This window comes from Anabrus simplex, chromosome 3 (assembly GCF_040414725.1).
Source record: "Anabrus simplex isolate iqAnaSimp1 chromosome 3, ASM4041472v1, whole genome shotgun sequence".
Lineage (NCBI taxonomy): Eukaryota > Metazoa > Arthropoda > Insecta > Orthoptera > Tettigoniidae > Anabrus > Anabrus simplex.
Window position 1 is genome coordinate 45,247,863 of NC_090267.1, and position 16,103 is coordinate 45,263,965.

The following is a 16,103-nucleotide window of genomic DNA, read 5'->3' on the forward strand; positions in this document are numbered from 1 at the left end:
CCCTTACTCATTGTCCTTTAAATGAATAATTTGCCTCCATCTGTCCTCTTGAATTCCAACTTTATCTTAATATTATGATACTTCCCATTTTTAAGACCAGCACAGACGCTTATTCTGCTACTGATGTCATTCCACAGGAGATAAGGATCTGCTCCCAGGTGGCATTCACTTATACCGCAGTGGTACGTATCAGTTAAGAAATTTGTGCACAAGGGTTATAGGGAGGTGAACTCGGGGAAACGGAGTGGTCCAGCGAGCTGCGATAAGGATACAGGGATCTGGAAATCAAGTAGGGATGACATAAAATTGTTAGTGTTGAACTGTAGAAGTATTGTAAAGAAAGGAGTGGAATTAAGTAATTTAAGGGAAATGCGTATATACTGGCCAGGTATTGTTATAGGAGTTGAATCATGGCTGAGAAATCATACAATGGATGCAGAAATATTATCACGGAACTGGAGTGTATATCGTACAGATAGGATAACAATAGCAGGGGGGGGGGGATTTCATTCTGCTGAAAGAAGAATTTGTAAGCTACGAAAACGTTAAAGATGACAAATTTGAAATTCCATGTGTAAGGCTCATCTCCAAAGACAATAGGCTCATTGATATCTTTGGAGTGTACAGACCGCTAAAGGGTGGAGCTGATGCTAATACAGAATTAATTGATAAGATAACCAGCTATGTGGGAAACGACATGGACAGAAATGTGATTGTAACGGGGGTGTCAATTGGGAAGGTAATGCGAACGACAGGATGTATGACCAAAAAATGGCAAATAAGTTAATACTGGAAGGACAGGTGATTCAGAAAGTGACGGAGCCAACTAGAGGGAAGAATAAACTGGACGTGGTGCTGGTAAAACCAGATGAGCTCTACAGAGAAATCGAAGTAATATATGGTATTGGTATCACGAAGCTGTTTTTATCGTAGTTAAATATAAATGGGATAGAAAGGAAGGTCTTAAAAGTAGTGTGCCTAATAAAGCAGGTGTGGGAGAGTTTAAAAAAGTAACTATGATCAGTAGAAAACGATACAAAATGTAAACAGTCTCTGGGATGGGTTTAAAGCAATCGCTGAGGAATGTGAAAAAAACGTTGAACGTTTTTACATTTGAAGTTGTTAAGGAATGGTAAAGACCCACTTTATTACAGCAGAGAAGTAAGGAGACTAAGAAGGAGGTGCGGGTTGGAAAGAAATAGAGTTATAAATGGCTGTGGAAGTAAGGAGAAATTGAAGGAACTTACAAGGAAATTGAATCTAGCAAAGAAGCCAAATAAGGTTAACATGGTGGCAAGCATAATTGATAGTCATAGAAATTTTAGTGAAAAATGGAAGGGCACGTATAGATACTTTAAGGCAGAAGCAGGTCCCAGTAAGGACATTCCAGGAATCATTAACGAACAAGGGGAGTGTGTATGTGAGGATCTTCAAAAGGCAGAAATATTCAGTCTGCAGTATGTATTGTGACCGCTCATAAGTAACTCTGATTAATGTTTCGAAGAAGTTTTGTGGGTGTGTCTCGGCTTTTTCTCAACGGATATCCACGAAAATCCACTCTCGGGCGTGCAGGTTCATTTCAGTACCGGTTACAGCTCATAGCGTTCATCATCAAGTTTCTGTCGTCGCCATGAGAATTTGCATATTATGAGTAGTTGAGGCTAGTCCTTGGTCTACAAATGACAATATCGAAAATGTATTTTATTTGGAAGGATGTCCCGATTTAATTACATCAATTTTATGATGAAATATAATTAAATATAACAATTGAAGCGTGACAACATGATTGTATGAACAAAAATTGAATGCGATAATTAACGCAGTTAAAATGAATATTAATATGCTTTTGTTGGTTGTTGTATCTTTCACTTGTAAAGCGCTACAATATTTTATAATCAAATGGATATGTTGGCAATCAATCTAACATTCACTTAACAGATCAAATAAATCGTTAATTTAAGCATGAAAAACGAAGCTTTTAAGGTTGGCGGCTTGTAGGACGAGTGCACGGAATTTCTGGCTCAGGTTTGGAGGCAGGGGCGGTAATGACAGACAGGGAAATAAATTACCGAAGGGAAGGTTACCACAAAAATAATTACAATAAGGTTTGAAAATAACTTAACAACCCATCAATTTTCATCACCGGCAGGACCAGAAGGCCTCCTTACTTAAACGTGCTAGATCAAAACATAAACTCATAAGACTCGAACGAAAGGAATATAATTAGATCGGCAGTACCATCACTTGGTGGCCTACAATGAGAAGCGACAGTGATCTCACTGGTTTACTTGGTGCAGATGAACACGAAAAATTATGCTGCAGGGTTGCTCACCAAGAGTGTCACCGGAGTTAGAAAATCAAGTATAAAACAAGGTCCATGAAATCTGGGGGCAAGCTTGCCTGCTGGAACAACATTTTAAACCATGACCTGGTCCCCGACCTTTAAATTGGTGGGTCTCCGTCCACGATCATATCTCTCTTTCACTTTCTCATCAGAGGCTTTAAGATTATTTTTGGCCTTTCTCCACAGATCTCTGAAATTATCTGGGTCTATTGCCTCTGGTAAAATGTCACTGATTAACCACAAATTGGACAAAGGAGAGTTGGGAACAAACTTAAACATAAGTGTTGCGGGCGAAAACTTGTGTGACTCATGAATAGCCGAGTTAAAGGCAAGTGATGACCAGTGCGATGAAGTATCTCACCCAGAATGACCTTCGTGGTGGAAAGCGATCAGGGAAGATCGAAGATTGCGATTAACTCTCTGAGCTAGAGATGGCTGTGAGAAGTAAGCTGACGTCGTGACGTGTGAGATGGATAGATCACAACAGAATGTATGAAATAAATTAGAGGTTATCTTAGCGTTATCAGAAACAATATATTCGCAGAGTCCAATAAGGCAAAAATAGACTTAAGACAAGAAAACGTTGACTGAGCCGTGGCAAGCCTAGTCGGAAACAGCCATGAGAGCCGTGTGAAATCATCAACACACACAAGGATGACTTTATTCCCACTTCCTTTAGATTGAAGTAAAAGCCCGACATAAACTATGTACTGTAATCGTTCAACACCAGGCTGATAGGCATGGCATGAGGCCCTACAAGTAATATATGCCTTTTTCCACGTCATTCTAAGATATTTGGTCGTAATAAGCATTTATCGCCCAGTTCGGGATACGAGCGACGCTGCGCAAGCTCGGAGGGCGAAGCTCTATGTACGCATGAAGTGGGAGAGAGATCTCAGTACAGCGAAAACTTGAAATTACGCTCTCTATTCAGCAAGTGAGATAGACATAGCACGCCACGCGCAGAGAACGCCTGGGTCAATGGGCGGAGTTTGTTTCATAGGATTTTAACTTGGGAACTGGAGATTCTCAGCGATTTCCCTCTACATTCATGGATGCCAGCTCACCACTTTCGCGCATCAATAATAATAATAATAATAATAATAATAATAATAATAATAATAATAATAATAATAATAATAATAATAAAATTTTTGTTACATGCTGTTACGGAGTTTTGTGGTTTTGCAGAGGTGAAAGAAGGTGCGGGCTGAAATAGGTCTCAACTACAGAAGCACGAAATATGAATTAAAATTTTAACAAGGTTATATTTTCAAAACTTAACAATGGTAGCATAGAATTTTGAGCATACAACAAATAACAACAAGTTAAATCAGGTACACAATTTAGAGAATATTTAACCGGTTCCCACTAGGGGAAATAACAAAGACAATCAGGTATACAGCCGCTGTACCAAAAACCAGTTAAGTGATTTTTACATATATTGGGCTACGGCCCGAATTCATTAACTCTTGAGCTCTCAACTTACAATCACAAAAGCTACAGGGCAGAAAACCCCTAAGTACAAGGAGCATTTGCTCCTAACTGCAATGTTAAAGAAAAGAGCAGAACCGCTCTCAATATTACAAGCCTATCAAAGGCACCAACCTTCACTTCAGACTGCCCTCAAGGCACATTAAGAAACCGGGGTATTTGATACCCTACCTACAGCACCTTTACATGAGGAAAACAAAACATCAGGTTAAATTACTGGCCCATAATACAAGATTGAATGGAGGCGATAACTTGCACTCCTATACAAAGTTTTTGTCTAAAAACCTATGTGGCGCTAGGCCGATCAGGCAAGGGCTAATCCCAAGCTAGGGAGGTGACTAGTATGGAAAACATTAATATATTAAGGAAGAGAAGAAACGGTTACGAAAACGTAGTCACCTCAATTTCAAAATGAAGGGGAGCTCGAGAGGTTGAAGCACTCTCTATCCCCGCTTTCAAGTTCAAGAAAAATGAAGTTTACCAGGAAAAAGGATTTACATGTTGTATGGTTTACATATTAAAGGTTTCGAACCTTCCCCGAGAGTTGAACTGCTGAGCTAGCAAGAAATAAAGATGTTAAAAGGCCATTACCTTGATGAAGAACTGCTGCCTGAAGAACGAGGCGCTTCCCGGCCCCTGCTACATATCCACACACTTAGAAAGATGTAATACGAATGGCCCGGAGACAAGAAAATCAGCAGTTTATATATCCTCGTGGAACATTCAGAAATGATTAGACACACCCCTTTCGCTTTTATTGGATCGCTTAGAGCAACATACATATGTCAAAGAAGATGTACATGATTGGTTGAAAATAAATTAAAGAAATTTGGGATTGGCTAAATTCAAAACAGGCGGAAAGAAAGGATTGATGTTGCCAACCCAAAAATAACAGAACAAAATATAGTAAAAGCAAAACTTATGAATACTAAATTTCTTCAAATAGGTTCATTCCTTCGCACCAGAGTGCGTAATCATAGTTTTTAGTAGAGACATCGGGTAGAGAATGTCCACACTTCTTGATATATGAAAAACAGAAACACCTCGAAATTCACATAGAGCCATCTTCGGAGAACCTGTTGAGGTAATACAGTTTGTTAAAGTTCAGGCTTTCTCCTGTAGAGGAGTTTTCAACTGGCGCAATATTTAAATTCGCGGCGTGGAGGTGTACCGCCCGGTACACATGCTTTAGAAATTTAAGAGTAGGAACTCGTTGGAATCAGCATAATTTACACCATTTAATGATACCAGAAGATGTACTACTTAATGAGCGTATTGGTAATGACGCACATTAGACAGATGTCCATAATAAGAACCAAATGTTGGGCACGCAAATCTCCAAGAGGAAGCTTGTAAGATTACCAGAGACTCAGCGATACGATTGACATCAAATTAGATCAGTGAAAAGAAGAATTCAACAACTACAAAACGAATTTTCACACGACTCTGAAGGATCATTGCTAACGGAGCGATTTGTCACCTGTGGGCGGAGTTTACCCTCTCTCCAGCCGGCGATCCATATTTACTACAAAAGAAAAAAAATGAGACCTTAGTATTCCATTCTTTACTCAGTCGTTGCTGAGACCTCTTCATCATTGTGAACCATTGTTGCTCAACCATTGTGATTCAATGCCACTCAATTAATTGTTTGTGTTCAATCAATCAATCAATACTGATCTGCATTTAGGGCAGTCGCCCAGGTGGCAGATTCCCTATTTGTTGTTTTCCTTGCCTTTTCCTAAATGATTTCAAAGAAATTGGAAATTTATTGAACATCACTCTTGGTAAGTTATTCCAATCCCTAACTCCCCTTCCTATAAATGAATATTTGCCCCAGTTTGTCCTCTTGAATTCCAACTTTATCTTCATATTGTGATCTTTCCTACTTTTATAGACGCCATTCAAACTTATTCGTCTACTAATGTTATTCCACGCCATCTCTCCGCTGACAGCCCGGAACATACCACTTAGTCGAGCAGCTCTTCTTCTTTCTCTCAATTCTTCCCAACCCAAACATTGCAACATTTTTGTAACGCTACTCTTTTGTCGGAAATCACCCAGAACAAATCGAGCTGCTTTTCTTTGGATTTTTTCCAGTTCTTGAATCAGGTAATCCTGGTGAGGGTCCCATACACTGGAACCATACTCTAGTTGGGGTCTTACCAGAGACTTATATGCCCTCTCCTTTACATCCTTACTACAACCCCTAAACACCCTCATAACCATGTGCAGAGATCTGTACCCTTTATTTACAATCCCATTTATGTGATTACCCCAATGAAGATCTTTCCTAATATTAACACCTAGATACTTACAATGATCCCCAAAAGGAACTTTCACCCCATCAACGCAGTAATTAAAACTGAGAGGACTTTTCCTACTTGTAAAACTCACAACCTGACTTTTAACCCCGTTTATCAACATACCATTGCCTGCTGTCCATCTCACAACATTTTCGAGGTCACGTTGCAGTTGCTCACAATCTTGTAACTTATTTATCACTCTATAGAGAATAACATCATCCGCAAAAAGCCTTACCTCCGATTCCACTCCTTTACTCATATCATTTATATATATAAGAAAACATAAAGGTCCGATAATACTGCCTTGAGGAATTCCCCTCTTAATTATTACAGGGTCAGATAAAGCTTCACCTACTCTAATTCTCTGAGATCTATTTTCTAGAAATATAGCAACCCATTCAGTCACTCTTTTGTCTAGTCCAATTGCACTCATTTTTGCCAGTAGTCTCCCATGATCCACCCTATCAAATGCTTTAGACAGGTCAATCGCGATACAGTCCATTTGACCTCCTGAATCCAAGATATCTGCTGTATCTTGCTGGAATCCTACAAGTTGAGTTTCAGTGGAATAACCTTTCCTAAAACCGAATTGCCTTCTATCGAACCAGTTATTAATTTCACAAACATGTCTAATATAATCAGAAAGAATGCTTTCCCAAAGCTTACATACAATGCGTGTCAAACTTACTGGCCTGTAATTTTCAGCTTTATGTCTATCACCCTTTCCTTTATACACAGGGGCAACTATAGCAACTCTCCATTCATCTGGTATAGCTCCTCTGACCAAACAATAATCAAATAAGTACCGGTACTTCAGATATGGTACTATATCCCAACCCATTGTCTTTAGTATATCCCCAGAAATCTGATCAATTCCAGTCGCTTTTCTAGTTTTTAACTTTTGTATCTTATTGTAAATGTCATTGTTATCATATGTAAATGTTATTACTTCTTTGGCCTTAGTCTCCTCCTCTGTCTCGACATTTTCCTTGTAACCAACAATCTTTACATACTGCTGACTGAATACTTCTGCCTTTTGAAGATCCTCACATACACACTCCCCTTGTTCATTAATTATTCCTGGAATGTCCTTCTTGGAACCTGTTTCTGCCTTAAAATACCTATACATACCCTTATTCAGTGTATAAATAATTGTGCTAGACAGATGTCTGTTCCAAGTCACACCGATGCACGTATAATATAATTAGATGTTTCTTGTGTGAAAATAATAATTGTGATGTGTGAACATAGGTACTTCTAATCCCAATAACCATTAAGGGGATGCAGACTAGTAAAGTTAATATCGGCTCACACGAATAATATTCAAACAACGGGAGACATTCCAATGATCCCCAAGGTGCTAGTGACTGTGGACTATATTCTACCAATAATTATTTTGCGTAATTAAAATGCATGTTTAGTAATAGGAGATGCCATTCTAACCAGTAGAAAGTTTTAGATTAGCAAGGAAGTGATATGTAATGGAACAAGTGACGCTCACATAAGAATAGAAAAGTCAGTAATCGTGTCATGTTATAATAAAAGGGAAATCGAGTAGTGATCTCCAAGGACTGCACCCGCTACTCGGGCTGTCCATTGTATATTATGAGTAGGTTTAGCCATATTATGTTATCTGAAGTCATATATACAGTACTTCAATAATCAGTTTCCCATTTGTCCATATGTATTTGAGTGCTCATCGAACCCCGGAGTCTACTCTACCAGAGCCGCCATTGTGCCTGCAGTTTTGAGTTATACTCGACCTGAACGCGCCGTTGTACCTGCAATATTTCATTCAGGGATTATACAGAACTTCCGACCGTAGGAGACTGCAGATTAAGACATCCAGGATACAAGCTGAAGAAGACGAACCACGGACTCTCAGCTAACGAGGCATCAGTGATGGAGTCTTAAACCTATAGGTCTTCCCTCTGATGACGGCGCGGCTACACTCAGCAATGATAAGTACAATCCATCATATTTCTAGGCAAGGAAATCGTAAGGTTCGCATTAAACGTAGCTGTGTAAATACGTTAATTTTCAGCATGTAATGTGATAATGTGTAGGTGACACCATATGCGAGTTTCGATGGGGTAAAGTTTTTATTAGTTTGATTTTATGGGTTTCATCTGTGATTATCGATTATCACGAATGTATTTCTAGGATTTTTTGTTCATGAATTAGTATGTAAAGCCCTATAGTACTTGTGCATGAGTGAAGCATTTTAAGTGTGGAATTGATACTTCAGCAAACTTCATAATTCATTCCAAGTTAATTAAGTGAGACGGATCTTCATAAATTTCTAAGCGTATATTATTCCAATGCTTCACGATTTAATGCATGTGTTCAGCAATCACCCCTTTTAAATCTTAAGGATGCTGATAACTGGAAGATGCAGATAATGGCTAGAGGTGCAATCATCTATATAATAAAATAAGAGTTTTGTCTGTACATTGCTCAGAATTGAAAAAGGATGGTATTTCTGTATCAGTATTGTCTACAGTAATAAGGAAATGAACTTTGTAATTTTCCGTAATTTCTGTCTGTCTGTCTGTCTGTCTGTCTGTCTGTCTGTCTGTCTGTCTGTCTGTCTGTCTGTCTGTCTGTCTGTCTGTCGGTCTGTCTGTCTGTCTGTCTGTACACGCGTCACAAGAAAAGTGCCGATTAATTAAAATCGTATTGAAAGTTGGGGAATAAGCCACAACAATCTAGGCTATAAATAACTTTTATTCATGCTGAGAGAAATGATAGTTTAGGGAAAGGCCCAAAATGTAGTTCTCAAATATTGATGTTATTAGTGGTATATCTTAATGAAAATCGGTATGCAAAGCCGGGGAATAAGTTGCTATAATCTAGTCCATAAATAACTTTATTCACGCTGAGTGAAATGGTAGTTTAGGGGAAGGCCTACAATTTAATTCTCAAATATTTATGTTATTAGTGGTCGTATCGTTAAATCCTACATTACTAAAGTAATACAGTTTTAAATTTCCGATCATTTATATCGTAAAAATTGTTACTGTGCCGCCTATCATCAAAGATATATTCATGAATTTGTAGTTCATATCACCGCTGAGTCACGAGAAAATGGGTAAACATAACTAAATGAAAATCGGTATGTAAAGTCGGAGAATAAGAATTAAAATCTACGCTATAAATACTTTTTAAGACGCCCTAATATTGCAGAGTCGAAAGAAAACTAAATATAAAGGCCTACAATACGGAAATCTCATAAAACTGATCAATAATAACATTACGTTGACCATTGTTTGTTGTTATGTGCTTTGTGCCTTCTGTTGCCACTCATCTCCGATAGATAGGATTACTGCTGCGTACCGAGTACTTTTTTAAACTTTGCCTTACGTTGCACCGACACAGATAGGTCTTATGGTGACGATAGGAAAGGAAAGGGCTAGGAGTGTGAAGGAAGCAGTCTTGGCCTTAATTAAGGTACAGCCCCAGCATTTGTCTGGGCTGCCGACAGTGGGGTTTGAATCCACTATCTCCCGGATGCAAGCGCACACCTGAGCACCTCTAACCACACGGCCAACTCGCCTGGTCGTGCCGAGTGTAACATTAGCGGGAAGTAGCTGGGGAGTTAGATAACTTTCTTTTTTAGCATGCCATTCCTCTGGTTCATAAATTTGCTGATACTACTGGTAGGTAAGACACTGGTTCATCATAGCTTTCGAGCTATTCAATCCCTACTCTGAGGCACTGATTGGAACGAGCGGTGTGCATATTCAACGGAATAATGGCAGAGGAGTGTTTACACCTGTCTGCGGCCTGGTCATTCCAGCTCCAGAACTTTGGACTGTTAGATTGGCACCGTATAACTGTTCGTTAAAAGTGATAAACTGTGAGGTTTTTCATTTGATCGAGTATTTTATATGATAACATTGCTTTTAATCGCTATTTTCCTACTGACGCGTTTGGAATGACCTATGATTTCTGTTAGAAAACAACAAAGTCAGTCTTTTTGAGAATCCCGTAGCTAAGCACGGGTTCATCAGCTAGTGATTTATATGGATAAGCGAGGGAATGATAATTAAATCACCTGCCGATTTAGAGTCATCTATATGCGTATATAACGTGGGTATGAGAAACACGTGTGTAAAGTGAAGGGTGAAACGATATGCGTGAAAGTGTTTAAGATGACAGAGTGAAAAATAAAAATAATAGTAATAATAATATGCCTTTGCTGGCGAGATGTAGTGTTTACAGTGCACTATGTCTTCTGGCATGGGCTATATCAAATTTGTTACTTTCATTGACCTGTCACAGTCTCATCCTTGGCTTTGGCGATATGAAAGTGACTGAGGTATGAGTGATGCTAGTAATACCATTCCTTATGCAGCCAGTCCCTGTTATGAATGGTGTGAAAATATCGCTCATAGGGTCAGTTGGTGCATACATTTCAGTGGGCTTGGCAGACTGATATGCAAGAGCAACTGCTGGCTCGGTGAGGAAAGCAACGGGAAACTACCTCACTTCTCGTTTCCCTAGTACGCCTCTTCAGTGACGCCTAGGCTGTTTATGACAGCTGTTGGCGAAGCTGCAGAGGATCAAACCAGCCTTCGGGCTGATTACCCAACATACATACATACAGTAATAATAATAATAATAATAATAACCAAAGTGATGAGAGGAAGAGGGTCGAATATGGTTGAAACATTGATAAATGATATTTGAAGATAGCCATGAATGATGAGCTGCTGGGAGAATTACGAGGGAACTGAATTGAGAAATACGTATTTACTTCTCGTGAAAGAATCCTTTCTCAGCTGGTAGCAGGCTGGTGTGTAGAGGAAGAGATTTATGGCCCCTCAGAATGTAGGACAGGAGAATGCAGAGACCAAGCTTCGAGGCTGGGCCGTTATCCGTTGCTCACCAGGGAAACATAAGAAGTTTCCCTCACTTTGGCACGGTATTGATTATACACGTGGCAATAATTTCTTACCATCAGCGTTGTATGTTCATGATCCGATAGGTGATGTAATCCTCCCAATTTTATATTCAAATGAGGCTGGAATAGGGTTTACAGTTGCACCTCGAGGTCCATCTAACATGGGTACGATACCGTGTGGTATCGACGGCCTTATATCGACACAAATAGACCTGAAAAGGGCCTCAAGTTCAGAAGGCATTAAAGTGTGTGTACCATATCGTATGTGATGCTTTTACAGGTGATTGCTTTATTCTTGATGCGTCTGTATTTATGTATTATATCATTGTATGGTACTTATGGTGACGTACAGGATGCCAATGTTGTATGGGTCCGCTTTGTAAAATAGTACGATAAGACAGTACCCCGGAGAAACCCGTATATGCGATAAGTGATATATAATTAATGTAATCGAGTAGAATTAATTTGCGACGAGCGACGACATGATTTTCATGGTTATGGAAGTATGCAGAACTGTAGCTTCATCATTTGGTCTGTGATTTCCTTGAGGGCGTTGATTTTAGGTGGTGATAGCCTATATGGAGAAAATATTACAGGAATCGAATCCGTCACCTCGATCTTGTATTCAATTAAATCAGTGTCACCAAGATTTTCCAAAAACACGTAGGGAAATGAGTGACATAACTTACGAATACTACTAGCCTGATCCTCAGGGAGATGGCTAAGGTCTAATGGCATCTCACTCTGGGTAGGCTAAATCAAATTACTATTTAATCTAAATGTGCACGATTTATTTTGAAGATCGAGAAAAAGACGAGAATATGACATCAAATCTGTTCCTAATATCACAGGGCATGACAAACTTTTAGCAACAAACAACTTCAATTTCTAGAGGGGAAGAATTCGCCGAAACTCATTTAACTGAAAACTATATTCTGGAAATTTACAACTAACTTTTAATTTGGAATACCAATCTTCAGAATTAATGGAGCTAACACTTCGTGAGCCTAGAAGTGCCGTGAACGGTTCATGGTTTATTTCAATTTTGAGGAAGGAGTCTCGGAGGCGATTCTGAGACATCCTCTATGATCTTTAAAAGATGTTTTAGATGGTCTTCCCTCTTCAGAAAATACGATGCCAGAGTTAAACTGGCCTTGAGAATTTGATTGTTTTGACTCAGCGGGCATGCTAGTAATATCCTACCACTTAGATTAGCGGAATTAGAACAAGAAGGTGTACTGTTAGATGGGATACAGTTCTTAGCGATGTGTGTGACCGACCCGCACTTGAAACATCCTTGAGATGACCCTGCTCCATTCCTAGGTACATTAGTTTTTACAAGAGGACATATATTTCCAAGATGTTCCTCTGATACACACGCATTACATTTGCGGGGAGAGAAGGTTCGGCAAGGTAGTGACCGAGAACTATTAGAAGACGATGGTGGTTCCCTAGGAACTCGCAGAGTATCTGCGTATCTTACTCCTCCCGCGGACACAGACATAGCCTCCAGTTCAAAAAAGTTTGCGGACGGGAAGCAAAACCTAAATAAGATCGGTAAGATGGAGAAATCCCTCCAACAATGGTTAGTACAATTTAGCTCCCAGAATAATGTACCAGTAACGCAAATACTCCGGTGTAAAACTGGATGTCTTGTACGAAATCTGCTATATTTTCATCTAGCCTTTTGAATCGGAAGTAGTATTATTACACTAACGATGACAAATCTCTTGCAGGGATAAAGTTAGCTAATAGATGAGAATGAAAAGTTCCCATTGGACTACTTTCCACTATGGCCTTGATTTTATCTGAAAGGACACCAACGGACTAGAGGTAGATAATCTGCAATACTGTATTTTTGAATGCGAGAGGGGGCAAACACTAAGGCATGGTCCTCAAATTCTACAGGAAATCTTATAGATGCTATTACATCAAGAGTGGAGTTAACCGAAGGTTTTGAAAAGCCCTTAAGCAACATGTCTAAAGGGTGAGGTAAATTACTAAAATCTGGCGATATGACCGGAGAAGAGGCCGGAGGTTTAGGAGCATCGAAAGCGGCATTACTGATAAGAAGAGGAGGAAGATGTGGTGAATTACTAACGAATTTTTCGGATGGGGCAGAAGCTTCTCGTGACCAATCGATTCCCCACTCTCGGAAGAATTGTTAGGGGTCCTCTCCTGAGTGTACATTTAATGGGGGAGGATAGTCACACTTTCCACTCGCAAATCCGGACAACTGATGAACCTTATTAGACAACACAGAAAGATGTTTAACCAGAGTGTTAGCTATACTAGAATGTTCATAACTACGTTTCAGAGACAATACCTCCCCCCCCCCCACTGTATTGTAAAAGTGAAATAATCTAGCTTGAACCCGTCCAAGGTGATTAACGTAGGGTTCACCTCCTTCAGCGAACTAAGAACAGAGGCATGTTCAGTAATATTAGCAGTGGTTGTAGATAGAGCGTCACCAATTTCTTTCTCTCCACATACAGGGCTTCTAATGGGCACCTCTAAAGAATCTTTAAGTCTCGGTGCGTCAGTTGCAACCGTGCCACCAGACTAGACCTTTATAATTAATAGTTCTTAACAAGGAGCAAGAGCTTTTGAAGATCATAGTCACCCCCATACCAAGTTGAATATGAATTAATAGAGGGTGAACACTCTTTATTTCCTAAGTTTACATATTTCCCAGCCGGGTTTTGAACAAAGTCCTTAGATTTGCCTGAAAATTTACATTAAAAGGGTGATATTAAACTTTAGAATTTCACATTAAGAAATAAGTTTGAAACCTACCCCTAAAGTTATCTGACTCGAGCTATCACATATTAAGAGATGTCTGGAATTGCCTTGAGTTGTTGGGCCTTCCGACGACTGCAATTATTCCCCTACCCGCTATTACGGCATACGCACACTTAGATGACAATAACGCCCTAAAGCGCCCACCAGTTATAAGCAACTCAGAAGGGAAAGTTCCAGAAATCTCATGGCCAAGGCAGAATGCCTGTACACGACCCAATTTTAAGTCGGTAGAAAAACATAAAAAATTTCTGATTGGTTCATAACTGAAGGAAGAAGGGCGCAGCAGTAGTGCTGACAACCTCAGCACATAGAAAACAATCGACAAACACATAGGGCTTAACACTACAGGAATTTTAAACTTCCCTTAAAATGTAATTGTCAATCCTCCTGCCAGAGGGGGCACATAAGCCGATAGTATAGACATCTAAATATTAAAGGTCCAAGTATCTTCAGATACATAGTTCTGGGTAGACAGCACCGACAGCCTTCTAGAAGGCGTGCAGCTCAGTGCAGTGTACCCTCTGTACAATAAGATACCAAAGTTGAAAACTAAGAAATGTCTGGAATTGATTGAATTTCTGGGGATATACTAAAGACAATGGGTTGCGATACAGTACCATATCTGAAGTACATATTTGGTTATTGTTTGCATGAAGCAGCTACACGAAATGAATGGAGAGTTGCTATAGTAGCACATGTGTACAAAGGAAAGGGTGATAGACGTAAACCTGAATATTACAGGACGGACAGTTTCACATGCATAGGAAGCATTCTTCCTGATTATATTAGACAGGTTTGCGAAATTAATAACTGGTTCGATAGAACGCAATTCGGGTTGGATAAAAGTTATTCCGCTGAAGCTCAAATTGTAGGATTCCAGCAAGATATCCTGGATTCAGGAGATCAACCTTTCTAAGGCATTTGATAGGGTAGATCACGGGAGACTACGGGAAAAAATGAGTGCAATTGGACCACACAAACGAGTGACTGAATGAGTTGCTATATTTCTAGACAATAGATGTCAGAGAATTAGAAGAGGTGAAGCTTTATCTGACCCTTTAATAATTAACAGCTGCCTTATTCAAAGCTGTATTATTGGACCTTTTTATACTTTATTATACATATATAAACGCTATGAGAAAGGAAGTGGAATTGGGCATAAGGCCTTTTGCGGATGATGTTATTCTGTATAGAGTAATAAATATATTTACAGGATTGTGAGCAATTGGAAAATGACCTCAACAATGTTGTGACATGGACAGCAGACAATGGTATGGTGATAAACCAAATTAAAATCAGGTTGTGAGTTTCACAAGTAGGAAAAGTCCTCTCAGTTTAAAATACTGCGTTGATGGTATGAAAGTTCGTAATGGGGATTACTGTAAGTACCGAGGTGTTAAAATAAGGGAAAATCACCATGGATGTAATCGCATAAAAGGAATTGTAAATAAAGGGTACGGATAACTACACATGTTTGTGAGAATGTTTACGGGTTGTAGTAAGTATGTAAAGGAGAGACTCCAAATAGAGTATGTTTGCAGTGTATGGAACCCTCACTAAGATTACTTGATTCAAGAAATGGAAAAAATCCTAAGAAAAGCAGCTCGATTTGTTCTGGGTGATTTCCGACAAAAGAGTAGCGTTACAAAAATTGTTGCAAAGTTTGGGCTGGGAAGACTTAGGAGGAAGAAGACGAGCTGCTCGACTAAGTGTTATGTTCCGAGCTGTCAGTGGAGAGATGACGTGGAATGATATTAGTACAAGAAAAATTTTGATTAGTGTCTTTAAAAGTAGGGAATACCACAACATAAAGAGAAAGTTGGAATTCAAGAGAACAAAAGAGGGCAAATACTCATTTACAAGAAAGGGAGTTAGAGATGGAAATAGCTTACCAAGGTAGATGTTCAATCAATTTTCAATTTCTTTGAAATAATTTGAGAAAAGGGTAGGAAAACGACAGACATGGAATCTGCCACTCGGGCTATTGGCATAAATGCAGATCAGCAGTTATTGATTGATTGATTGATTGATTGATTGATTGATTGATTGATTGATTGATTGATTGATTGATTGATTGATTAAATCACCACTGACCGCTCGAAATATACCTCATAGCCGAGCATCTCTTCCCCTTACTTCCAAGTCTTCCCAGCCCAAAGTTTACAACATTTTGGTAACACTGCTTCTTTGTTGGAAATCACCCAGAACAAATCGTGCTGTTTTTCTTTGATTTTTTCCAGTTCTCCTATCAAAT

General features: G+C 39.3%; 1 protein-coding gene across 1 annotated transcript in view; it reads right to left on the bottom strand.

Moving 5' to 3' along the window:
• The window catches only part of LOC136866642 (nose resistant to fluoxetine protein 6), a 695,618-nt gene that overhangs the window by 542,089 nt on the left and 137,426 nt on the right, over positions 1–16,103 (bottom strand). The window lies entirely within an intron of this gene.